Below are 25,494 nucleotides of genomic sequence, written 5' to 3'. Positions count from 1 at the left end.
GCATAGGAGGGAGATGGGGGAGCACCTTGCATGGTCTGTCATGTTTACGGGGGGCTGGTGTGTGTCCAGTACAGGTGGGACAGAGGGGAGAGAGAAGCTCATTAAAGAGGGTCTGGTATGTCAGACAAAGGAACTTCAACTCCATTCCACCAGCCATTAAAGTGTTGTGAGTAGAGAATTACAATGAAATCAGCAAATCTCCTCATTTTCACAGGGGAAGAAAATTATGTCTCTAGAGAGAAAATGACTCAGCTGGGGCCATCAGCAAGTCAGGGCTGTCACCAGAACCCAACTTTCCAAACTCTGCTTTCAATTCCTTTCCATCCCACTCTGCTGACCCCTGTAAATCTAGTAAATTAAAAAAATAAAATAAAACAGAACTCCATTCTGAGAGAGGCCACATAGGGATACAAATTTCTTGTTAGGACTATTTGAGATTGAATTGCAGTTCCACTTAATAGCTCAAAAACTCAGCCTACTTGCCTGTAAATAGAGAAAATTATATTTTCCATGCAGGCTTAGATGAGATGGGATCGTGAAGGTACCCACTGTGGTGTGGGGAGCGTGGCATTGTCCCTGCTGGAATGAGGGCATACTGGCACTCATTGGTGAGTGGGGTCTCAACTCGGCTCATCAAAGAAGCTGTAGACCAGGGCTGTTTGCTTGGAGAACATCTGGGGGGCAGGCTAGGGTCTCTGTGTCAGTGAGTTCCTTTGACCCAACCACACTTTCTTGGCCAAAGATGTCCAGGGCCTCCTGGGATGGCTTTCCTCATGCAAACCTCCCTGCATGGCCTCGGTATTCTAAGCAGCCGTGGTTCTCTGAAATGATTATCCACTAGTTATTTGGGGCACTAATTTGCATGCCACATTTATTGCTTTTTGAAATGGTTCTTTTGCTTCCAGCACAGCAAACATACTGAGGGAGGAACACCAGTAGGAGTGTAATGTATCTTAATTTGTGGGGTAGTAAGCAATCTTAAGCCAAGACCTGAAATGTATCTGAGCTGAGAAAATGTACTTGCCTTTGAAGCTGGGACTATACTAGAACATCATAAGCAGAAAACAGCGCTGCAAAATGTGCTTTTCAATAGCACACTGCATTGTTTATACCGAGAATCTTGGAGGATACCTGATTGTTAGACCAAATTGGTGAGGGAGAGAAGGGTACTTAATGAAACTAGAGAGCTAGTGAGTCCATTCACTTCCATGCAAACAGCAAAACGCAAAAGCCTTTTCTGCATCCTCTTTCTCTTTGCCTCTTGGCAGCAGGCATCTGGTCGTCCATTTTGCCTCCTCAAAATTCTTTCCTCCCCTGTTCCACGAGCCTCTCATGTGGGTCCCCTGCTCCTCTCTGACCACTTTCTTCCTCTAGTATCTAAAATTCTCTGCTCCCTTGCTCTTCTGTAACTTCCCATTCCACCAGTGAGAACATTGGCTCCCATCATCTGCAATCCATTACTTAATTGTTCAATTCTAGTATATATTATAGTCGTTTCAGAATTGACGACATGTACCACTATGGGAAACAACTTTATCAACTAAAGTACCATGCTAGAGACTTTGTTTTTATTCATTCATTAGTCAAATACCAACTCTGTTCAAAAGATGTACTCAGAAATGAGAACGCTTTCATTCTGTGTCATGATGTCTCCAAGAGAATGAATCTAAAACTGTGTAGTTTTGGCCTCTCTGAAGATCACCATTTTGATTTTCAGCTTTCGTTTGGAACCACTTGCTCATATGTCCAGCTTCTACTTTAATGTAGACACTCCTTCACAGAACTTACCATCTTTCCTCCCCAAACTGCTCTTACTCCACCTGTGCAAAGACCTTTGAACTTGAAAGATCTGAGCTCAAGTAATGGCTCTTGCCCTAATAAGTGATGCCATTTTGAGACATTCATGTAACTTCTCCAAGCCTCAGTTTCCTAAAATGGGGTCGATAATACCTACCTTGAAACATGGTTGTTAACATTATTTTGGGAATGCCAACGTGTTATTCAAATCTTGACAATTTTAAATTATTTCTCTTACTGTTCCAGGGCCCAGACTAGTGAACGATACATAGGCCATTTGTCTCAGGTGCAAATAAAGGAGGCGACAGAAAACTCTGTGATTAAGTTACATATTTTTTCCATGTAGTATGTTAAAAGTCTAAAATGCAAAAAAACTCTGATAAAAATGTTAAAATTTTAACTAAAGACTGGCTCTAACTCTGCACATACACAATGCTGCCTCACTTACCTTACCCTAATTCCAGCTGTGTATCAACCTCAGCATCACCTAGTCCTCGCCCCTGCCCCATGTTCACCATAACAATCACTTGCAGTGCCCACGACTTCCACATCTGTGATTCCTCTGTTACGCGTCTTGTGATTCCTCCTCTTCTCCCTCTGCAGGGTACCATCACCTTCAGTCTTGCCCCTATGCTCATTATCTTTTCATTTCACCCCCCCCCCCCCACTATAATGGCCTTCAGCAGCTCTCTGTTAACCATTGCCATGTGTCTAGCTAGGGATGTATTTAGTGGAACTCAGTTATCACATGAGTTCCTCTGGGAAGGAACTTGCTGATTTGGTTACCAAAGAGTTCTCATTTCCTGGTACATCTCTGGAACAACTATATTGTAGAATAAAAACAAAGACTCCAGCATTAGACAAATTTGATAGAGTTGTTTCCCACAGTAGTACAGATTGACAATTCCAAAGCACTATACATGTATTCTGGAATTGGACAATTAGATAATAGATGGTGGAGTCAAGTTTTTCACTGTTGGAATGGGAACTGACAGACAAGCAAAAGGGAGGCTAGAATGAGCCATGTGGTAATGGATCAGAGTGAGACACATCAGCGTGAACTCATATTTAGTTACTATAGATAGAAATGGATGCATAAAGAAATACTCACAAATGCGTGTGTATACACCCTTAGTATTTTCCTTGCTCTGTCAATGACACACTAGTAACAAAGAGCACACCCAGAACCCAGGTCTTGGTTTCAAGTTCCACTCTCCAATAAAAGGAATCAGAGTTCCTCAAAGGAATGGTAGATTCTAGGGCCAGGGCAGTGAATATACAAGATTATCCTGGGTGTCTTGTAGTGCCAAGAAGTAAAGTGCTCAAAAAATAAAAAGTCGGGGCCATGTGAAAGGGACAAAGGAGTCAACTGAAAGAGCTCCCATTGGCCAAAGTTGGAACAATTTAAGCAATAAAATAAAATAGCATTAGATTATAACCCAAAGTTTACAACAAGGATCAGTGAGTGCATACTGATATAAATACTTGATTGAATAAATAAGTAAATGATAAAGGAAACAAATTTCCTATGTAGAAGAATTCCAAATAATTTATGTAACTACTCCCACTCTCAAAGAAGTAGAACATAACTCTCCATTCTTCAAGTGTGAGCTGCACATACTGACTTCCTTCCAAATGGTATAATATGGAACGAAGAGAAAGAACAGTAACTTCCTAATGGAAAAACCTGGCAATCACCACCTCAACCGGGTAATCAAGGTCAACATCAACAATGATAGATCATGCTGACTGCATTTACCTTTGATATGATGGGATGAATGTGGCATATTACCTCTGTGTTCTTCCTTCCAAAAGCCCACAGCTCCAGTCTAATGGTGAGAAAAACATCAGACATATCACTGGTGAGGGGCATACTGCAAAATATTTGACCAGTAGTTCCTCAAACCTACCAGGGTCATCAAAACAAGGAAAGTCTAAGAAACAGGCATAGCCAAGAGGAGCCTAAGGACACGTGGTTACTAAATGCAATGAGGTATCTTGGATGGGCTCCTGGAACACAAACAAGACATTAGGTAAAAAAGAAAGAAAGAAGGTATGGACCCCAGGGAGCGTGAAGAATCTCTCGGTGTTTCCTCTTCCTTCTTATGTCTGAAATGCCAAGAGGCTGGGGCTGGGGTATAAGGGTGGGGGCCTGTGGTATTGACTCTTGGGTTACTGCTGATGAAGTGCAATGTACTAGGAGACTGAAGACCTGGCTGCTGTCCCTGCCAGTCCATTTGCTAGCTGTGTTGACTCACCTTCCCTGAGCCTGCTCTTTCCCTCCATAAACAGCCTATTTTTGAAGTCAGTGACAAGGGCTCTTCCAGGCACCATGGATCCAGTCCTCAGTCAGCCAACAGTCAATACACACTTATTTCTCACAGGCTGTGTGAGCATGAAAGCTCTTTCCTTCCGGCAGTTCACAGTCAGTTGCAGTTAGGGCAAAGGCATTAGCGGATTCCCTAGCATCCCCCAGACTAACACTGACTGCTTTGCAGTTATCAACACCCAAGGAACTGGATTAGTGTCAATAGGAAAGACAGAGCTAAAGAATGAGAGAGCAAGAACAAAGGAATGTATAAGGCAAGGCTGTTTTCAAGGTGGAAAATGGGAAAGCCAAGAATGTGATCATAACGGAGAAAGATGGAGGCCAGCCTGTGGGATAGAGGCATGAATCAACGGGGTCTCTCTGTGGCAAGAAAAGGGAGGGCTGGAGAAGTCGTGGGAAAAGTGTTGGTGTAGGGCAGTATTCAGACCTGCCAGCACACAGTGGGGTGGAAGCAGACTCCCTAGTTTCCAGGCTTGCTATTTTCAAGGATTGCTTAAACTGCTCAGTTTCGCTAGCTAGAAAATGGTGGATAAAATGTCTTTCTCCCAGAGTCACTGTGAAGAATTTAACAGGATACCATATAAAAAGATGACACTCTCAGACCCTGGTATGTCGTAGCTAGTCAAAAAAGGTTAATGTCCTTTCCCCTCAAGCAGGGACCTCCCAGAAACTCAAGGCATCTCAGAGCTGATGGCACATAGTACCGATCATTTCAGTTTTTGCAGATAGGGAAAGTCACTTACCTGAGCATCGGACAGGATCCCGCTGCTGCCCGCACAACTGGGGGCAGAGACAAGTTCCATGGGAATAAGGCCCCTGGGTTGCCTATGCACATGGGTGAATGCTAGGGCCCCACATGGCAGATGTCCTCAGTAACAGTGCTCCCTACTCACTCACAGCTGGCAGAGGCAGCAGAAGACCAGCACAATTGTTTGAGGTTTGGGGGTCCCCAGGATGGAACATGAACTTCCAGAAACCCACAGTGAGCACTGGGACCTGTGGAAACACCAAGGAGAGTCACTCTTGGGCCAAGACAGGGCCTGGAGGTGGCCCTGGAAGATCTGCCTGGATATTGGGGAGGACACAGCATCTAACCTGAGGATCTACTCCATGGCAACTGCCTTCACCTGGGGCAAAAGTACACCATTTTTGGGTACAGCAGCCCAAATACTCTTGGGAAACAATCCCTTCCCATTCTTAAACCGCATTTTTCTGAATTTGACTCCACTCTCTGTGCTCCACGTCACTGGTGGACATACAAGCCCAGCCAGCCAGTCAAAGCACTGCCTCTCTGTGGCCACAGTGATCCCATCCTCCTGGGCAGGAATGGGCATGGGACTCAGCCAATGAAATTTAATGCATGTACCCATCATGGGCAAAGAGATTCACTCTTTTTCCTCTAATGAAGGGGTCGTTGTAAACCTGCCCACCAGGGGGAAGCCTGCTGAGAGGACCCCAGGCCTGCAAATTAAGATGGCCCATGTGGATACCCCTTTCCCCCAACAAGCTGGTAAACAATGCGTTACATGCCCCCAGTCTAGACCCGCCTTCTCCCAGCTCTGGTGGCCCAAGGGGCTGACTCCAGCTTTGTTCTGGAAGGTACCATATTGGACTATCCTTTGGGTCATGCAGACATAAAGAAAATTTCTACCCAGTATTCTTGGTGTAGCTCTGAGCAACCGCAGTGCACTCCCTTCATACTGAGATGTTACATATTCTGAGTAAAAATGTCAAAGATTGTCTTTACTGTGGACAGGGCGATGCCTGCAGAGATTATGGTGATGTGAAGAGTGGTTGGCTGGGAGATGCATTGCCCAAAACTCCCTTCAAGGAACGACCTGTTGCCCGATGATGGGCATGCTATCAGTGGACCCCCACAGCAGCCAGCCCCTCCAGGGTTGTTTTGCTGCAGAGAGCTGTGCTTTGAGTCTGCGCCACAGCTTGCTTTATCCCTCTGCTTAATCCTGCTTCCTTCCCCTCTCTTCCACATAAGTGGAACCCAAGGGCACTGCTGATCAACACCCTGCATACTAAACTTCTCAGAGACGTTTCCCTGAGAACTCAATCATTGACAGGAGCTAATGTTTCCTTTGTTGGGAGGACTGAAGGATTTGGCATGGGTGCAAACTCTTGTCTAGTAGCAAGGTGCAGGATGCAAACAGCCAGTGCAATTGGGAGCCACAAAATGGGAATGTCCACCAGGTACCCCCTCTTCCCTCCAAGTAGAGGTAAGGCCAAGAGCCTCAGGGGGAGCTGGAATGGATGGTGATATTTATATGTTTCTCTTCTAATTATTCACAACTCGAACTGCAGAAAATCTCTTAAATCCAGAAGCCTTGAGGTAACTCTGCTTGAGTAATAAAGTCCATATTTGGCCAGAAATTGAAGGAGCAGCTCCTTGGAGAAGTAGTTCAAAGCTGGGCAGAGGTGGGCAGTGGGAGGTCAGAGCTGGGGGCAAGGGGTGACTACGTGTAGCTGGGTCACCCAGAGTCTGCCAGGCCCTTGGCTGGGGTAAGCTTCCTGTGACCATGCGAGGTCTTGGGCTAAGGCAGTATGGTCTGTGAGGGAGGGATAACTCCCCCGAAGGCTGGGTTTGGGGACACTTGAATGACCCCAAAAGGAGGGTATATCTACTGACCCACAGAGAAGATCACTGAGGGATGTGGGAATAAAACAACATGGCCCAGGAGAGGCTCCGTGGGCAAGGGGACTGCTGGCTGCCATGGTGTGGGGAAAGGACAGAAGAGGACAGGGGTGTCCAGCCCCACCTCTGCCCAGGCACAGACCACGGACTAAGACAGAGGGGCCATGGAAGTGCTGAGAAGGAGGCAGCCCTAAGGGAAAGGGCAAGGGTCAGAAAGCTTGAGCCCAAGCCTAAGGCTGACAGCCTGGGAGCATGGCTCAGACCCAGTCCTCCTGGCTCCCCAAACTTTCCACGACCTTGGGGGCCTCTCACTCAAAATCAGGGCCAAGGCTCTTGCTGGATGCTAAAGGTCTTCAATGCAGCAAAATCAGGGTTCATGTCCCAAGCATGTCGTTGAGTGGTGAGGTGACTGCCCCTTTCCCAGGTGAGGATGCTGAAGCTCAGATTTAAATAGATACCCGAGCTCCCATGGGGAGCAATAGCAGGGCAGTGGCTGTCTGTCAAAAGCCCTTGTTTGTTTTCTTTCCAGCCCAGTCTCTGATGAAGACTGTGAGCAGAACCCAAGCCCACTGGCTAAATGCAGGCAATGCCTCTGCCTCACGAGCGATGCAAGTTCCAGCCCTGCCTTCAAACACATTTTCTTATTTGGTGGTGCGCTCTCTCCAGGGAGCCAGCGGGTCATTTGGGCTTTCAGTGCAACACTTACAAGAAAGAGCCAAGCCAAGGGCCTGAAGGGTGGGGGTGGGGAGGGAGCGGGCTCATAGCAGCCAGAGCAGGGGGTCAGAACTGGGGCATGCTTTGGAAGGTGGAAGGGTGAACGGAAGGAGAGGTGAGGAGGAGGAGGTCTTTGGGAGCAATGCTTCTCTTCCTACCTGGGACAGAGTCAGCAGCTCCAACTTCAGCTTGGGAGAAAGGGTGGGAGGAGTTGCTGAGCACCCATCTGTGTCAGGCAGGGGCTGTGCGGCCCCATGGACTGTGCCTCTTCAATTTACATCTTCTCCACAACACCCAGTGAGACTCCTAGACTCTGTTTCCTCTTGAAGATGAAAAAGCTGAGGCTCAGAGAGACTAAATAGCTGTTCCAAGATCACACAGCCTGCCAGGCATAAGAGCACCTTGCTTTCCTAATCCAGGTGCTAGAGCCAGGCCTCTGCTGTCTCCATGTCTTCAGCTCAGTTCCCTGTAGGCAGACTCCAGTAGCAGGAACCCTGGAGGGGAGGGGGGCTGAACTCAGATTCCAGCCACCAAGCTCACCAGAACCTCCAGCAGCATGGGCTATTACTGTCTTTATCAAGGCGAAACCAAGGGCTGGAGAAGCACCATCCCCAAAGCACCTGGCACAGAGCTGAGAGGTGAATCTAGCCTGCGGGACAACAGAGCCAGCCTCATGCCTGGCCTCATGGGGCCTCACAGCCATCAGCCCAGGGGAAGAGCCCCTTGCCTGCTTTCTGGGAAGAGGGTGGGGGCGGAGCGAAGGCTTTGATGGCCCTCTATTCATCCAGGAACTCCAGGGACCAAGGAGTAGAGTCTTGTACATTTTAGTGTCTCCCAGCTAGCTTCACCCACTGGGTGTTCAGTAATTTTGGAGTGACTCTGGGGCTTCCCAGGTGGATGCTGACTCTTCCTGGGATCTGTGCTGAAGCACGTGGCTTTGATTTTCCTATCGCTTCCCTTCATGAGTGACAAGGTGGTCTGACCTGGCCATTGGCTTCCATGAAGGTGGGGTTGTACCGCCAAGATGGGATGGCCTCAATTAGAGAGCTGGGTGTTCCCCAGGCAGAGTGGTTGGAGCTGGGGGCAGCAAGGCTTGGCTTTCAGAGCCTGCCCCTGAGAAAGACCCCAGGGGTGACAAGACGGGGGATCAGTGTGGCTCCCCTCAGGGCACATGGTAGCCATGGAGCTGGGGCAGAGGGCAGGGTCTGTTCTGCATTTGCTTTTGTAGCATCTGCTGATGATACAAGCCAATCCCACTAGTCCTCTGTCCCGAGGGTCAGAGCCAAGCCTGGTGCTTCTTTCCCCACTCCTCCCAGAGGTGGAAGCGTTTGTGGGTATTCCTTCCTCTAAGGCCCAAGAGGGGTGCATTTGTTTCCTGTTACTCTAAGTTAATCACTTGATGCCTTAAAACAACAGATATTTATCCCTTCACAGTTGTGGAGGCCAGAAGTCCAAAATCAAGGTATTGGCAAGCTCATATTTTCTTGAGGCTGTAGAGGCCAACCCTTTCCTTTCCTCTTCCAGCCTCTGGAGGCTGCCCACATTCCTTGGCGGCCCCTGGCTTGAGGTTGCATCGCTGCGGGCTCTGCCTCCATCTCCAAGTGGCCTTCTCCCTGCATGTGCCTGACCAATCTCCCTCTGCCCCCTCTTGGTGATGATACTGATGGTGGCATTTTAAGGCCCACCCAGATCATCCAGGACAATCTCCACAGCTCAAGATCCTTAATCACATGTGCACAGATACTTTTTTTTCCAAATAACATAAGATCTAAAGTTTCCAGGGATTAGGAACTGATCACTTTGGGGCCACCATGCAGCCCGCTCTCAAGAGGTTAGAGTGGAGCACAGAAGGACTTCCTGGGTGAAATCCTCTTGGACCTGAGGGTTTGCACACCTGCCACACACTGAACCCGTGTGGCATCTCACTGTTCTTCTCCTCGTTCTTCTGAAGCCATTTAAGACATTGTCTCGGTTTTCCAGGACTCTGCATCTAGTTGGGGTGGGGGTAGAGGTGGCTGGTGGACTCTATGCGCTCAATACTCATCTTTTGATTTATGCATTGACACCAATCACTGCAATGCACATGGGAGCAAGGGGCTAAGTCTGCAGGAGGATCAGGACAGGCTGCTGTGGCCTCTGAGCTGGGCCTTGAAGGAAGAAGGGACTTCCAGGAGGAGGACAAGCCAATGGATGGCAGGAGGCCCTATGTGGGTGCTGGGAAGGTTAGGAACCTTGCATAGCTGGAGAGTAAGTGGCCCACTGTGAGGGGACACCTTGGGGGTAAGGGAGTTGCAAAGGGTGGTCAGGAGTGTATGAAGGCCCACCTTCCTCAGAGCACGCCCATGCATGCCCTCTGCCACATTAGCCCCAGTTCATCCTCAGAAACATCACTTTCTCTGGCTACCTAGTCTTCACCAAGCCCCTCCTCTCTGTGCTTGGGGCACCCAAACTGGTCTCTCACAGCATTTATCCTCTTGGTAACTGCATACAGGAGGCAGCAGAACGTAATGCCGATGAACAACAAGGGCTGGATTCGGAACAAGACTGCATCTCGAAGCTGACCCCCACTTACCAGCTGGATGGTGTGCGTCAGTGCCCCCTGCTCCCTTCACTTGGCCCTTTGCCATGTGAGTTTGCAGTGCCCTCCCACGGTGGATGGGGAGGGGTTCCTACCCCTGAATTTGGCTATCTGATATGCCTTAACTGATAAAACGAGATAGAAGGGAAAGTCCCAGCTCTGAGCCTAGGGCTTGCTCTCTTGCACGTCTGCCGTTGTTATAAGCAGGACGTACCTGGTCTGGTCTGCTGCTCCCAGGGGAGGAGAGACATGTGGAGCTGACAACACCCTCATTGACACATGAGTGAGCCTGCTGAGAATGGAAAACTTGCCAAGCTAGGTCAGAGCCCACCTCCAGCCAACAACTTGTTGAAACAATAAACAGTTGTCTTCTTATGCCACTCAAATTTGAGGATGGTTTGTTATTCAGCTATAGCTAACTGTGCAGGTGACCTTGGACAAGTTAGTTAACCTGTCTATGCCTCCTTTTCCCATTTGTAAAATAGCGAATTAATAATTAATAAAATCTGCCTCATGAGATTTTTATGAGGATCAGATAAATGAATATTTGTCAAGCATCTGGGTGCTTATGTCAGTATTTGTTCAGTAAAATACTTTCTGAATAATGTCTGTCTCCATTAATAATGTCTGCAAGCTCTGTGAGATTAGGGTCCAAACCAGTTTGCTCAAATGTCCCCAGTGGCTAGCCCAATGCTGGGTCCATGGCAGGCAGTCAGTAAAGAGTTGTTGAATTGATGAGTAATGGCTTTCCCTATCCCTAATGCACAAATGAACTATTAGGTCAAATACGAAACTTCCTTTTTATAATCTACCATTTAATGAACATTCCTAAGTGCCAGGCATCACATGAAATATTCCTGTACATCTGTAGTAGGTGGAATTATTGTCCTCATTTCAGAGGTAAGGAAATTGAGGCTCAGCGAGGTTAGGTAACTTGCCCAAAGTCACACAGCTAGGAAGTAGCAGAGCTAAGATTTGACTCCAAGTCTGAGACTCCAGTCCCACGTTCTCCCCCCACCCCACCCCACTTCAGTGTTTGTCGATGGTCAACCTAAGCTAAGGTTATGGAGCACAAAGGGAAAGGGCTGCAGGTACTAAGTGAAGTTACTGGAACTGCAGGCTCTTCCTGAACTATGAGGCTGGCCCTCAGAAAGGCATCTCTAATTAGACGAATTCAACACCCTCTCACCAGAGCATCTACTTGATGCTCCTCACTGTAGAGAAAGCCGCTGTCAGCACATTCTCCAGAGGGACCCAGGGCTGCGGCCAGCCTGTACTTTCCGAAGGTAGTTTATTAGAATTTGCTCCCCAAGGGCCACTTCTTGAGCAGAACATGAAGGCAACAGTAAGATGCTTATGTGGAGCTTTTTGTCTTCAGGCAGGCATTGTTCGGGTCGGGAAGCCCATCTGAGTAAGCAGATCTGGGACTTTCGGGGCTGAGAGGCTCAGAGCTGCTAAGCTAGGCCTCAGTGGACTCATCACAGGATGGAAACAGGAAATGGCAGTCTTGTGACTTCCCTGCCCCCTTCAGCAGCCCTCTTCCACCCTTTGGGGGCTTCAAGCTCTCTTCTGGACCCCTTGAAAGGAGTGGGGTTGGATGACCTGGCCCATTGCATTGAGGGTCTGGGGTGCAGGAGCCTGCTGTCAGCTATACTCTATGAGCTGTGCAACCAAAGACAGATTACTCAGTCTCTCTGAGCCTTAGTTTCCCCACGGGAAGATTAAGAACTATAAAGCCAGCTCTAACAACAACTCTGCTCCACAGTCATCATTCAGTGCCCTAAATAATAATAAAACAGCTACTTATTTATTCATTACCTTTAACATCCTAGGTCCAGGGCAAACTGCTTTATATATACGATCTCATGGAATCATTACAAAAAGCTTACAAGCTATTCTACTCTTTGTTTTCCAATGAGGGAACAATCACAGCAGGGGTAAGTAAAGTTTGCTTAAAGTGAAAGTTGACTAAACTTTTGGGTGCCCACCCAGCATCCATTTTCTTCTTCCTCTTCCTAGCAGGTAACTTTATCCAGGTAACCCTCAGCCCCCATGTATCTCAGGGGAAGGTGGCCTTGTCTCTGCCTCCAGAGCTCAGCCCCATTATCTCTAAGTCAACTGACACACGGTGTTCTGGAGGAAAGCTACTGATCTTTCCTCCAGATCAGGTGCCTTGTGTTGGGTGAAGCTCTCCTCGGCTGACTGCTATTGCTCAGTGAGTGACCCCACCAGCTGCTGGCAGTCACCAGATGACCAGGAGGGAACCACCCCTAAGATGAGCTGCTGTCAAGTAGAGAAAAAGGCACTTGGGTCTTTCATGATATTGCCGAGCTGCTGAACCAACCATTCCTGAAGCCCACCCTCCCTCTAAACTTCCCGTTTTTGTAAAATAATTTCCTTATTTTTCACTTCAATTTGAAGCCATTGAAATCATCATGATAGAATTAGTTGATAAATAGCAGATATGAGACAAGCCTAAGTCAGTCCAACATCCAACCTGGACCTAACATAAAAATTTCTATCTGTTTCATTAAATAATTCAACAAACATTTATTGAATGATGACTAAGTATGTAAATATTTTTCATACAGGATTTATTTAATCGTCACTGGAACCTGAGAAGTTCGATTAAATTAGTACCTATTTTTTTTTTCCAGAAGGTCAAAGATGCAGAAAGGTTAAGAGACAGAGGTTAGAGTCACACACCTAATAAATGGCAGAAGGTGGCCTCAAAACTAGATCTCACTGAGTCCAGAGCCTGCATTTTTATTCCAGCATTGCTCTCTGCTTCCCAATAACCTTGTAACTTTCAAGATTTATCCCCTCTTGAGTCAGACCAATTCTGATCCTAATTTTCCCATTGCCCACATATACCCTAGAAAATTGCCTTTAGCACACTGAGACCTAACACGTAGCCTGGCCCTTTGTCTTCAGATAAGGTGAGAAAGACCATCCAGAAGTTAGGGTGGCGAGCAGGACTACTTCTCCATCTCCTTAGAAAAGGAGAACTCAATGTTTCCCCCTCCATTGGAAGTGTTAGGGAGGGTTCTGCCTATTTCTTATCCTTGACTCACATTTTCCCCAGGAAATTATATTCATGAGCACAAATTCATTGAGCACCTACTATGTACCAAGCTCAATCAATGAAGACCACAAAGCCCTTGCTGTCAGGAACCTTGCCTTCTAGCAGGGGTAGAGTTAGGTGCCTGGCATTCTTTAGGGCACATTTTTCAGTTTGCGCAGGGTTTGTAATTAGGTGTCTGCAACTCATGCCTCAGACCCTCTTGTTTTCCAGTCTCTCTCCTCAATGCATTTTCCAACAGGGTAGCTCAGTGGACAGGGGAGACTGGGAAGCTTCTATATATTTTTTGAGAGGCTTTAAAAACTAAAGAAATCCTGTAATATACTTAGCAAATTTATGTTATATCTTAAATGTATACCAACACATTGAAAGCAAAAGATACAATAGTATATAATCATACTACTAATAAATACATGATTTATTAACACATTAAAGCAAAAGATATAATGGTATATAATTATACTATTAATAAATACATGATTTATTTAAAATGTGTTTATTAGTCATTAAAAGATTACAGTACTGGGTTGGCCATGCTGGCTCAGTGGCAGAGTTCTCGCCTGCCATGCCACAGACCCGGGTTCAATTCCTGGTGCCTGCCCATGCAAAAAAAAAAAGATTACAGTACTGGGACATGAAGAGAAAAACAGATCAATATTGCAGAAATAGGAGAAAATACATATAGGAATTTAGTATAAGAGAAAATTGCATTTTAAATCAGTGGAGTAAAATGTATTGGTATGAAACACCAAATAGCCATCTGGAAGAAGTTGGATCCCGACCTCACTTAGTACACAAAAAATAAAAGTCTGCTAAATAAAGGACTACATTTAAAAAATAAAACCATAAAAATACTACAAGAAAAAAATGGAGATTTTTTACACTGCCAGCAATGAGAAAAACCTTTTTAAGTATAACATAAAATGCTGACCCAAAGAAAGACAATATTCATACACTGCTACATTAAAGAAGAATCTCCCTGGAAAAAGCGCAATGAAGATAAAAGACAAACTGGGGGAAATATTAGAGTTACATATCACAGGAAAATTTTAATTTCTATAATATATTAAAATCTAAAATCAATAAGAAAAAGAACAACCCAGTTGAAAAAAATAATTGCAAAGGCTCTAAATAGGCAGTCCACAGAAAATGAAGTGCGAATCTCTTTAAAATATATGAAAAGACCTTATCTGCGTCCATTCGAAAAATGCGAATTAAGACAATAATTAGATACTTTTTACCTACCTAACTGACAAAAATGAAAACATTTGATAAAACACTGAGCTTGTGAGAATGTGAGTAAACAGGTACTCATGGCTGGTAAGTCTTTAAACTGATGTAATCCTGATGGAAGGCAATTTGGCAAAACAAACACAGTGCAAATGCATCCACCCTCTGCCCTCAGATCCAGCAAATATTTTCTTCAGTAGTTATGCTCACACACAGCAAAAAGAGGTTTATACAAGTACAACCATTACAGTTATTTCTTTTTGTCATGGCAAAGACCCTAAATTTCTATTAGTAGGGGACTGTGTTAATATTACGGGATCTTTATACAATTGAAGATGATGCAGTTATCTAAAAATATGGGATAGCTCTCTGCTATGCTCATTCTAAGATAGGGCTTCCAATAGAAATGTGATGTGATCTATACTAGCAATTTTAAGTTTGCTAATAGCCACATTATAAAAGTAAAAAGAAAATTCATTTCAGTAAACAAATTTATTTAAGCAAATAAATCCAAAATAGTATCATTTCAATAAGGATTTGCTATAAAAATTGTTTAAAATTTTCTTTTTTTTGTACCAAGTCTTCAAACTTCACATGCGATTTACACTTACAGCACACCTCGGCTTGGAACAAGCTCTTTCCATTTCTCAGTAGCCACATATGCTAGTCGATACTATATCGGGAAGTGACACCTGAAGATGTTTTTTAATTAAAGTTTTTATTTTGCAGTTGTCATGGTTAGGCACATGTGTCAACTTGGCCAAGTTGTGGTACCTGCTTATCTGATTGGGCAAGTGCTGGCCTGTCTGTTGCAATGAGGACATCTCATAGGATTAGGTCATGATCACGTCAGCTGCATCCACAGCTGATTCCATTTGTAATCAGCCAAAGGGGAGTGTCTTCTACAATTAGTGATACCCAGTTAAAGTTTGCTTACCTTCTTCAGTCTGTAGGTTTATATGTCTAGCCAAATTTGGGAAGTTTCAACCATCTTTTCTTTGATTTTCTCTTCATTCCTGCCTGCTTTCTCCTCCCCTTTTGGGTCTCCAATTAAAAGAATGTTAGATCCTTTGCTACAATTCTACTGCTACCTGAATAGTTTTCAGTTTGGGTGATTTGTGTTTTTTTATTTTCCAGTTCACTGATTGTTTCCTCTATCCCTTCTATTCTTTCATTAGGCCAATCCACTGAGCTTTTTATTTTGACTAATTTTATGTTCTAAACTTCCCATTCAGCTTTTCTTCTTATCTCTTATTCATTTGTGGAGACTTTCTATTTTTCATAAAGTCTATTTTTCACTTGTTTCATGCATGTTCATCATCGCTTGTTGAAGTATTTTTATTATGCTGCTTTAAAATCTTTTTCAGGTAATTCAAATATCTTTGTCACCTCAGTGTTGGCATTTTTTTCTCGTCTTTTTCATTCTGTTTGAGGTCTTCCTAGTTCCTGATATGACAAGTGATTTTCAATAGAAATCTGGGCTTTTTTTCCTGTATGTAGCATGGTGGAGTCACATTTCATTATTTTTCAATGTGAATATACCATTATTGCAGCACCATTTGTTGAATTTTTGTTTGTTTGTTTTGGCTTGTTTGTTTGGGGAGTGTATGGACTGGGAATCAAACCCAGGATTCCGCATGGCAGGTGAGAATTATACTACCTCACTACACTTGCACCCCCAGCATTTTTACATTATAATGAGATGCTAGATCATATTTAACCTCCTATTTTAGCTAAGTTATGTGTGTAAATGTGTGTGCGTGTGTGTGTGTGTGAGAGAGAGAGAGAAATTGAGAGAGAGAGATGGAAAGAGAGTGCTTCAGCCAGGGAAGTGGAGGCATTACTTTGTTACTGTCACATGGCGGTCAATGTCTAGATTCCCGACTTAGCCTCCATTTATACTTGGGAAAGGAGCTCCTCATTACCACTGAGTAGGGATGGAAATCCAGGCTCCCTGCATGGTCTCCATTGACACTTTGGGACAGAACCCCTCATTGCCAGCTGGCAGAATGAAATTCCTACTCCATATGTGATGTTTTCTGACACCACCCTAGTGAGCATGTTGGGGTGCCTCATTACAGCCTCATGAGGGTGGAAGGCTTCCCATTCAGTGTTTTCTGCTGCTGGTCAGCATGGGGCCTCAGTTTTTTTTTTTTTTTTTATGGTATTTGACTGGGGTGGAATGATTGTTGTCTAAAGGATTTTTGTCTAACTAGGCTGCCCTTTTTTTTTTTTTTGGTCCTTTGGCTATTCAGAGCAGGTTTTTGTTTGGGCTTTTTACATTTTCACTTGTTGGCATGTTGGGGTCGCTGTACTCTTCAGCTTCCAGTCTGAGGTATGCGAGGTAAAAAGAAAATTTAGTGAACTTACCACAATGCCGTGCTCAGGTTGCAAGGTCACTAGCTATCTACCTTATTCTCTCCATCATTAAGAGTCTTCTTGTGCTTGTTTTATGTCTAATGCCCAGAATTCTGTACTTAGTAGGAAGAATAGGAAAAACTATTCTACTCATTCTTCCCGAAAGTGGAAGTCCCTTCAAAGATATAATTTTAATTGGAAAAAATGTGCAGAACAGAGTTAAAATGTGAGTATGTGTACCCAGACTATCTCTAGGTGGTCACCCACAAGACAGTGATGACATGGTTGCCATGAGGTACTGGAACCAGGGAGGGAAGGAGCATTATGTTCCTCTCCATATTCTTCCGTAGTATTTTAAATTTGTGCCAGGTGAATGTGTCACCTATGCAAAGGAATAAATAAATTGGTTTTAAAAGGAATGCATCATGATAAACATCTTTTACATCCTCCTAGGATATAACTATCTTCATCTGGAAATAACACTGCTGGTCTGAGTTTGAAACTCTGCTGAGTATGAGGCCTGGGACCGATGACCCTCTGACCTCTCTGCTCCAAGTCCTGCCAGTGTATCAACTGTAGAGCTCTGAGGGCCAGGCTGCCTCTCTGGGGTGATCCCAGGCCAGTGATCCTTGAATATGGGGAGGACTGTCCTGATCCAGACTTTCTACTACAGTGGTGTAGTTGGGAGGACCTTCTCAATAAGGTTTCGTCAATAGCCAAGACACTGATACAGTCTTTTGAGCCTCATCTGACTCTTTTTGTCTGTTCCCAATCAGTTGAGATTGAGATATCTGTTCTCAATCCCTCCTCTCCTCTAGTTCAGTGGGTTCCCTCAGATTTCCAACAGGAGCATCCCTGTGGGTTTTCAGTGCAAATGCTTGGAAGGATATCATTCCATATGATGTGTGGTATCTCTTATAGAAAGATGGTGGGACCCACCCCACTCTGATTCCAAAGCTAGAAACATTTACTCACGCAGCTGCATGTATTTCTTTTTAAAGCATCAGAGCTTGTATTACTGTCTTTGACTGGCTTTCAGAAGCTCAAGCTACTTGATAACTAGTTACAGAAAGAGCATCTCCATTGTTCTCTCTCCTCTCCCACTATATATTTTTAAAATCTGCCCCTTTTCTTATTTTTCATGCTGGAATTGCTTTTGGTATTAATTTATCTGTATTTTGCTATGTTCCCTTAATTCTGGAGATGTACATTTGTGAACTGGTGTACCCATACGGTCAGGTAGAGGGAGATAATCTATATACTCTGGTACTGTAATATTTAATAGTAGTAGTAATTATAATAATGACAAATGATCGTTGAACTTTCACATATCATTTCAATTGACCTTCACAACAACCCTTGAGACAGGCTATTATTGTCCTCAGTTTATAGAGAGGAAACTGAGACTCTGAGAGCATAAAATATATGGTCAGAGTGCACTTAGCTTTTAAGTAAATAAATGTGGATTTGAAGCCTGGGTGCTGGTCTCACAGTACGAGCTCTTAACCACTTAGGCGCTGCTTGCCAGAAGGAAGAGGCAGGTGTTTACCCTACCTTGTAAGTGTTAGATGATCATCAAAAAATTGAAGAAAAATATTAGCTCTGCAGGCAGGGTTTTTGACCTATTTTGCTTATGGCTGGATCCCCAGCCTAGAATATGCCTGGCACTGAGTAGAATCTCGTGAAATATTTGCTGACTGTATCAAATGAATGAGTGCATGAGTGGATGGATATTTGGATGGAATGACCATGTGAATCAAGAGCTATGGAAGTCCAAGAAGGGAAAACTATTTTCCCCCCAATTTGTGACAGGTGAAAAGGAGGGGAAGAATCTACAACAGTTTTGGTACTGGCAGTAGGAATCCCTAAGAACTCTCCAAAGGAGCTCAGTGGTTTGTTACAAAGACAGGTGGGTAGGAAGCACCCAGTCTAGACTTCGGGAAATATCACCTGAGGCTCAGATGGGACCGATTCCAGACCCCACACAAAGAAGAGAGAGGACATCTGCTTCTGATATTGAGAGCAGCAACTCGGAAAACTTTTCTTCATACAAATATACCTTTGAACCAACATTCTTCTTGGATGGAACCTCAGGTCTTTCTCTTGCAAACTGAGGACTGCTAACTTTGCTCCATTCATCTCCCAGGGTTGTCAGAAGTGGGAGAAGTTGGTCTCCATCAAATGGTTGAGTGTTGACTATTTGCAGCTATAGGGAATGAGTCAGGGGCCCCAGGAAAGGCCCCAAAGGCAAGTCTGTTGTGCAAACTTCCATTCAAAAAGTCAGAAAAGCAATCAGAAATGTGAATACAGATGCCTGGCTGAAGAAGGTGAAGAAAAGGGCAGCTGAGGGGGTGCTTTCCATGAGTAGGAGCCACTGGGGTGCCAGAATACTTGCAACTCTATACAAACCCTTCTGTCCCAGATTAAATGAGTGCTCAGCCCATGGCATCACAGTGTCTCTCCAGGGGCCACCTTGTGATCAAACCAATTGCAGGTTGTAATTTCATCGCCGAAGAGGCACCCGGTATTGAAAAAAGAGATTGGAGTCAGGGGCGGACTATTAAAAGCCTGCCACTCTCAAGCCAGTTTAATATTCTTTTGGGGTGTCCATGAATGCAATCAAGTGGGAAATCTGCAGCTTCTAGGAACTCTCAGACAACTGGGGGGTATATCTTCCCTGGAGGATACATTTCCTGGGGTGAAAAATTTAGTATTTTTCACAATCAGAGTGAAAACATTTATGGAGTCTTTGGGGCTTACAGAGCATGTTTACGGGTCTGATATTTCATTCCCTCCTTACCAGTAAGCCCATGATGAGGCATTTGGCCGTGAGGACCATCTGGACCTAGCATTCATTCCTCGTTGGTGGCCAGGGTTGACTTTGACTGGCAGAGTCCCCTTCCTCTATTACAGTGGTTCTGTGGGAATCTCTCCCAAAGCCACAAGGTGAGAGGCTGAGCTTCCCAATCTAGGCTTCCTGCTAGAACCTCTATATTAGTTAGTAATAAAACATCCATTCACAGGGGAGTAAGCCCAAGATTGGAGACTAAGTGCTTGTGTGCAGGCTGTCCCTCTGGGCGATGATAGAGTGGGCTAGTGGGCGAGCAATTTATAGCCTAAAACTGCAGAGATGTGAGAACTGACCTCATCTTTGAGTTACTCTTCAAGTTGTCTGCAGTGGCCATGTGTATTATAAGAGGAGAGGAGCCATCCTCTGATGAGGTGGTGACGGTCCCCCAGGGTGCCTAGAGGGTGGGATTTAACCTCCCATAACCTCATCAGCTGTTTTCCCCAATCTTCATTATGGGCAATTGATGCTTTTTGGCCCCATATAAAGCATAATGGAAAGGCAACTCTAGACCGACTCCACACATTCATACCCCTGCCCAGAAGTCCCTCACCTATTGATACTCTTGCAGTTACAAATGCAATATCTGCTCCATGTGCTTTACCCCCTCTCCCATGCCCAGGCCCCTGGCATATCCTTATATTGGCTGTATGATTTGGGTCAGGTTACTTAACCAACTGTGAGATGCTAAAACACAACTGGAATCATGTCTCTCTCCTGCTCAAAACTCTAGAGTGGCTCCCCATTACTTTCAAGATAAATTTCAGCTATTTGGCATGATTCCAAGGCCTTTACCATCTGGCCCCCTGCCCTGCTTGCCTCTCTGGCCTCCTTCCTTAGGCCTCCCTGCTATGGGCCTTCCAACTCACTCATAATTCTCATGAGGCTGGGACACCTGCCTTTCTGTGGCCTGCTCCCTTTGCACACAGTTTCTTCTCCCAAAAATAACCTACCACCACTACTTGGCCTGGAAAACTCTTATTCATTCTTTAAAACCCAGCCCAAATGTTCTCTTCAGGAAAAGCTTCTAAGACTGATCTGGAGAGAGCTAGTTGCTCCATCTTTAATGCTTGAGAGCCCACTGAAATGCCTTTCTGATAACAGGTAACCCAGGAATGTAAACAAATGCAGACACTTTGTTCTGTTCACTGTTGTGCCTAGGAGCCCAGATAATTGGCATTCATTAAATATCTGTTGAATAAATGTATACATTAATGCAGAAAGGAATGAATGAAGTGTGCCATAATTACAATCACTTAGCATCTCCCTGTGGATTGAGTTCCTTGGTGTGGAGACCCTAGCAAACTGCTGCACCAGAATAAATTGTAAATGTATTGTAATCCTTAAAACAATAGAAATGGAACGTCTCATAGTTCTGGAGGCTGCAAGGACAGAGTCAAGGTGTCAGCATATCCACGCTCCTTCTGAGGTGGGAGGGTGCAGACGGTGTCTTGCCAGCACTCAGTCACATAACTCACTCTTGGTCTCTATCGTACTGCTGTCTTCTTTCTCTAACTGAGTCCACATTTCCCCTCCTTAGGAAGACCCCAGTCACATTGTACTAAGGCCCACCTAACTTACTTTAGCCTTGTCTTACTAAGGATTTCTTCAAAGATTCTTTTTCCGAACAGAGTCATGATCCCGAGACCAGGGGTTAGGACTTGGGAATGTCTTTAGGGGTCTTGATTCAATCCCTTATAGGGACCACGTCCCATTTGTCTCATGGACCTGTGGGTGGCAGGGAGAAGCCAGTGTGTTTTGGGCAGCTGTGTTTGGAATGGATGAGGTTTGAGGGATGCAGTGCTGGTTATGAAATGAAACCAGATGTGCTCCCCAATGTAATAAAAAGGTATTTTCGAGCCCCCATGTCAGCCAACTGCAGCTGCTTTAAAGAGAACATAGAAAACAAAGGTTTGACACAAGCAATTCTGCAGGAGCAATGGCTCTCCAATTCCAGAAACAACAGATATTAAATATCATCAGGAATACAGGACTGAGAGCTGGAAGTCACCTCATCCTACCTCTGGTGTGCCGGTTTGAAGCTATTATGCACCCCAGAAAGCCAAGTTCTGTAATCTGCATTCAGTATTGCTAGGTGGGAACTTTTTATTGTTTCCATGGAGATGTGACCCACCCAATTGTGGGTGGTGCCTTTCGATTAAGTAGTTTCCACAGAGATGTGTCTCAACCCATTCAAGGTGAGGTTGCTCACTGGAATCCTTTAAGAGGGACCATTTTGGAAAAAGCTCAGAGCCGACACAGCTGAGAGAGAGCCCACACAGCCAGAGATCTTTGGAGATGCAGCAGGAGAACATCCCTGGGGAATCCCTCTGCAATGTGATGCCAGGAGTCATCACCATGTGCCTTTCCAGCTGACAGAGGTGTTCTGGACCCGCTGGCCTTTCTTGAGGCAAGGTATCTATCCCTGGATGCTTAAGTTTGGACATATCCATGGCCTTTGAACTGTAAACTTGCAACTTAATAAATTCTCCTTTAAAAAAGCTGTTCCATTTCTGGTATATTGCATTCTGGCAGCTTCAGCAAACTAAAACATCTGGCTACAGGTAAGGAAACAGACCCAGAGAGGGAGGGCCTGGGCCAATCACACTACCAGGCAGTCACAGAGCTGTCCTGCTGTCATTTGTCTGCTGTTTTTATTGAAATGTTGAGTGTTTCATATTTTATCCCAGAACATAGAAAGTGGAACACCAAAGTAGAAAGGGCCCTTAGAAACTGTTCAGCCCCCAAACTGCCATCACAGAGATGAAAACTGATGTTCACTTACCAGAGGGGAATAGAAAGGGGTGAGATAAGAAGCAAGAAGCACAAGAGGCCAAATGTGCCAAGAGCTATGCAGGAAATTTAAATTGCCACATTGCATCCTATAGTTAGGACAGGCTCCTCTATGCAAGTGATACTTAAGCTAAGAACTGAATGAAAAGAGGGAACCAGCCAGCGGATGGGCAGAAAGAACATTCAGGGCAGAGTAAACAGTCAGTGCTGAGAGCTTGGAGTCAGACCAGGTTTGGTATCATTCTGGGAGAGAAAATAATGCAAGATGGAAATACCAACTGAGGACTCTTGCATGGCACCTTGTCATAGGTCAGGTTCCCTAGAAGTGGAGGCCAGCCCACTGCTTCTTCTGAACGTAATTTAAAGTGTGTCCTCAGGAGACACCTGTGAGTGTGAAGGACACAGGATCTGGAAGGTGGTGAGGCCAGGCAAAGATGTGGTTTAGGAGGAGCCTAGCATCAACCTGATCCCATAGGGAGCTTTGGAGCTTGGGCTGCAGAAATGGGGGCTTGAGCTGGAAGTAAGATGCTAAGTAGGGCTTAATGCTTGAGCTTTGTTAAAACTTTTTCTCCCTACCCAGACTTGTCCCTTACTTTCTGGAAAACTGAGGTTCCCTGAAACTTGGCCTTTACACTAACATATTTTCCTGGGGGAGGCAGGGAAGTAATATGTTGGGCCCCAAGCTGAGCACTCTTTTATACATTACCTCATCAAATCATCATAGCCAAGTTGTACGGTAAGTAAATTCATCCTCATTTTGTGATCAAGGAAGGAGCATGTCAGAGAGTGAAGAAATTTGTGCACCAAGTGTTGAGAACAACTCAGAAAGCAAGACTGAGACATGTGTCCTGACAACTCAAGCAACTTGGGAGTCAGAAGCACAGTTCCTGTCACTGTGATTTAGATTCAATTTTCTGTTGAAGAAATCTCTGTCTCCAGCCTTGGGGATGTTTGCCAGTCTGAAACACAGCTGTGAGGCTGCGGTTACTGCCCCACCATCTGCCAGGTTGCTCTGAAAGAACTCTAGTTTTGTCTTCATGGACAGAGAGAGATAGGGATGGAAAAAGCATCGACCTGAGAATTAGAAAAGCTGAAAACCAAGACCCATTCTGCTACACACTGGCTGTGTAACCATGAGAAAATCCATATATCTCACTGAATATCAGTTTCCTCTTCTGAAAAGTGAGGGTAACTGTCCCTGCCTGACCTGCTTCTCAGGGATGTGGCAAGGTCCAGGAGAGTGCTGTGTTCTTTACAGGTTGGTGTAGAGATGGTCATTGGTCAGTGGGGTGATGGCCCATGGAGCCTAGTATCTCTAATTCACAAAGGCATGTCACCATCACTCTGGCTCTACTTTCCCCCAATGCCTGAGATCCTCAGGCTCAGGGGCCTGGAATGCTCTGCCAGTTCACTCTGAACCACTCCCAAGTGGAGTTGATTTTGTCTATCCACTTCCAACTGCTCTTCTCTCACCAGCCAGCTAGCTTGCCTTCCACTAGCTCACTTAGACCTGGTACCAGCAAGTATGCATTAGTCTCCAGAAAAGCAGTTCCAACAGGATACATGTATGTATATATATGTATATATATACATACATATATACATATATATATGTATATATACATATATATATGTGTAAATATTTAAAGATCCATTATAGGAATTGACTTACATGACCATGAGGACAGGCACATCCAAATTTCATAGGGCAGCCTGCAAGTTGGGAACTCAGATGAAGGTGAGGTTGAATTCTCCCAGGAAAAGCTGGCTGGCTGAAATAGAGGCACAATAATTTACAACTTCTGAAATCCCCATTTCTGGCTTTAAGACCTCCAATTGATTGGATGAGGAAACTCTGTCATTGCTGAGGGCAATCTTACTTGTTGATTGTAGATGCAATCAACTAACTATAGATGCAAATCCATTTATGACATACCATTACTATAATAATCAGGCCAGGGCTTGTTTGACAAAACATTTGAACACATAACTTAGTCAACCTGACACATGAAATTAGCCATCCCAAGGTGTATACCAGGTGCTTGTGGCATTGACCACCCTCCCAAAGACTGTGGACTGCCAGCTACCCACCAGAAACCAGGGGAAAGGCATAGAATGGATTTTCCCCTTTAAGAGGAAGCATGGCCCTGCCAACAACTTGATTTTGGACTTCTAGCCTCCAGAACCATGAGATAATAAATCTTTGTCATTTAAGTCAACTAGCCACTGATTTTTTTACAGCAGCCCTGATAATTAAGCCAATACCTTTCTATATTCTGTCTGATTTCATGTTTCCCAGCTCTTCCATTCTTAGCAAATTCAATGTGAGCTCTGAGGCTAGAGACCAATTCTTATATCTCAGTGCCTGGCACACGATCAGTATTCCCTGGATATCTGCTATTTTGAACTCAATTTTTAGAGCAGGCAAGAGAATAAATATATGCAGCTCTCTGCTCTTGAGAACTGGCTGATACAAAAGAGGAAGCAGAACAGCTCAGATGAAGGCAGGAAAGCATTGAGTATGGATCAGGATGGAATTTCCTGTCTCATAATTCCAACTGGGGCCTGATATTTTAATGAGGAAGGGCCACTTGTGCATCCTTCTCATAGAGCCAGGCCAATAGAAGGGATTTTACCTTGGTCAGAGGTTGAGATGCAGCTCTTTGGAAAGGGTGGCTTCCCACTCGAAGGGTGGCTCCTGGTCCAAAGAGTAGGGCTGCAATGACAGCCAGTATGGGCTCACAGTTGACATGGAGGCAATATGCAAAGGGTCAGGGGGAGTGAAAGGGAAAAATGACTCTAATGGCAGCTGAGCATACAGTGCTCTCTGAAGATAAGTAGTATTCGACCAAGGCCAGTCCTTGACCATGTTTAGGACCAAAGGAAGACCCAATGGTGGTTGTAAGGGAGACCCTCTGCAAGATGGGCCACAGCTCCTCCCAATCCTGGTTCTTCTGCATCCCTCTACTTCCAGGAACCTAGGCAGAGGCTGGCAGCTCCCTTGACCAGCCAGAGCCTCAATGGAGGCATGAGAAGGGAGCTGGTCCTCTGCAGAGGGACTATGGCCTGCCCAGCTCTAGGCTCCTCTCTCTGAGTCCTGGGAAGGCTGTCCAGATCTGTT

The 25,494-nt window shown here is 45.1% G+C and overlaps 1 long non-coding RNA gene across 1 annotated transcript; it reads right to left on the bottom strand.

Moving 5' to 3' along the window:
• Positions 1 to 4,981: 4,981 nt before the first annotated feature.
• LOC143651529 (uncharacterized) lies at positions 4,982 to 25,067 on the bottom strand. Its single transcript, XR_013160012.1, has 3 exons — positions 25,010 to 25,067; positions 24,046 to 24,145; positions 4,982 to 5,122 (listed from the first exon to the last, which is right to left on the bottom strand). It is a non-coding gene; the product is annotated as an uncharacterized LOC143651529 (long non-coding RNA).
• Between the last annotated feature and the right edge of the window lie 427 nt (positions 25,068 to 25,494).

The sequence above is a fragment of the Tamandua tetradactyla genome, chromosome 12, assembly GCF_023851605.1.
Source record: "Tamandua tetradactyla isolate mTamTet1 chromosome 12, mTamTet1.pri, whole genome shotgun sequence".
Classification (NCBI taxonomy): domain Eukaryota; kingdom Metazoa; phylum Chordata; class Mammalia; order Pilosa; family Myrmecophagidae; genus Tamandua; species Tamandua tetradactyla.
This window is presented reverse-complemented; position numbering and strand designations above follow the sequence as displayed.